This window comes from Myotis brandtii, unplaced genomic scaffold (assembly GCF_000412655.1).
Source record: "Myotis brandtii unplaced genomic scaffold, ASM41265v1 scaffold1074, whole genome shotgun sequence".
Lineage (NCBI taxonomy): Eukaryota > Metazoa > Chordata > Mammalia > Chiroptera > Vespertilionidae > Myotis > Myotis brandtii.
This window is the reverse complement of record NW_005353653.1, coordinates 34367-36224: the sequence shown is the minus strand read 5'-3', so window position 1 is coordinate 36224 and position 1858 is coordinate 34367. Positions and strand designations below refer to the sequence as shown.

At 61.1% G+C, this 1858-nt stretch overlaps 1 protein-coding gene across 1 annotated transcript in view; it reads right to left on the bottom strand.

Annotated features, from left to right (window-relative positions):
* The window catches only part of GRIK4 (glutamate receptor, ionotropic, kainate 4), a 271548-nt gene extending 270492 nt beyond the window's left edge, over positions 1-1056 (bottom strand). The window contains exon 1 of the mRNA XM_014541801.1: positions 968-1056. The gene's annotated coding sequence lies outside the window, so the exon portion shown is untranslated. The remainder of the gene's footprint in view (positions 1-967) is intronic.
* Positions 1057-1858: the final 802 nt, after the last annotated feature.

Sequence of the window (1858 nt, the reverse complement as noted above, 5' to 3'; positions counted from 1 at the left end):
GGACCCCAGCAGGGGCGCTGAGGCCCCTCCAAGGCCCTGCTCCCAGCAGCTGTGGCCTTTCCCACCACATACAAGTTTCCTCACTGTCCTCAGGGAAGACAAACGGGAGAGTCAGACCAACTTCCGGTGCTGGGGAGATGTCAGCCAAGATGCCTTTGGAGGGGGAATGGGGAAAACACAGAAAAGAGCAAGTCTCCTCTCAACCCTCTCAACCCTCTCTCTCAACCCCTCTCCACGAACCCCCGCGTCTGCCCCACCAGGCAGTGCCCCAGCCCTGGGCCCGCATGCCTGCCTGGGGGCTGAGCTGGGCAGGCAGAAGCTAGTGACAAACCAGGCCACAGCTCCCCACACAAGGCTCGCTCCACAAGAAATGAACAGAATATGGAAAATTAAACCCAGACACGGCAATGTGTGCTTATTAGATTAACTCTCCAGAGGGCCGCGACCTTGACAAACACATCCAGTCAGTGAGGAAAATAACAAACCTGATTAATAATGAGACATGAGCCCTAGCTGGTTTGGCTCAGTGGATAGAGCATCCGCCTGCAGACTGAAGTATTCCAGGTTCAATTCTGGCTAAGGGCACATGCCCGGGTTGTGGGCTCCATCCCCAGTAGAGGGCGTGCAGGAGGCAGCTGATCAATGACTCTCTCTCATCATTGATGTTTCTCTCTCCCTCTCCCTTCCTCTCTGAAATCAGTAAAAATATATTTTAATAATAATCATAATGAGACGTGAGCTTCAGCACAATCAGCTCTGTGAGCCCCATGGAGTTGCAGGGGCTCCTTCCTGGGGGTCCAGACACAGCTGCCTCTCCGGGCCCCTGGCCGCCATCCCCCGAGCACAGACACAGGGAAGTATAGCAGAACCGGATTTCTCTCCCAGAGGACCCCTGCCCCCCAGGCAGCCTCTCCCCCACAGCCCTGAGCAGGGGCTCCTGGGAGGATCCCAGCACCCAGTGACTCACCGGAGCTTAAGTGAAGGTCGATCTCTTGGTTCCTGACAGGGTTCAGGAGTCCTGGCCAGTCCTGAGTGCCCACCACTTGGCAAAGGGGCTGCCCGAGCCCAGACAACCCAGGCCCCTGGGAGGCATGCCCAGAAGAGCCACTGGAGGGAGGCGGGGAGATGGCACCACGTGGCACCCCAGACAACAGCACCAGGAGGAGATGGCAGCATAGGGATGCCCAGAGCTGTGCAGCCAAAGCCCCAAAGGGGGAGAGGCTCTGCGCATTGCCCCACCTCTGCCAGGCGGCAGGGCCCTGGGCCAGGCCCTCCACCTCCTCTGCCCCAGGCCCTGGGCCCGCACTCCGAGGACTCCAATGCCCGCCCCCCCCTCGCTGTCACCAGCTCCAGGGAGGAGGGGAAGAGGCACAGGTGCTTTCCAGGCCTTGAAACCTCCTGCCAGACCCCGGGCCGACCCCCCACCCCCAGGTCAGGTCTGAGCTCTGTGCTCTGCCATCCTCACAGGAGAGTGCCATCAGCCACCCCTCCCCCAGCGTCCTCCCAGCCTCCGGATCACTGGCCCAAATGAAGGTCTCCCGAGTTTCTCCTGGCTTCCCACGGGATGAACGAGGGTGGGATGCACGGAGCTCCCTTAGTCCAGGGAAAGAGCGTCATTTCTGATAGGGTTCTGGGTCCCCTGAATCGAACAGCGTGCAGGATGGCAAGGGTGGTGGTGGCCGGAGTCCAGCGCAGGGGCTAGGGGAGGCCCAGGCAGATGCCAGTGAGAAAGGCGGGGGGCGGGAGGGGGGGCTGGGACCCAGGGCTGAGCTGGATGGGGGGCTGTGGCCAGGAAGCGGGGAGATCAGAGGCCCAGGGGAAAGGGGGAGGAAAGGCGTGGGGAGGAGCAGCCCTGCAG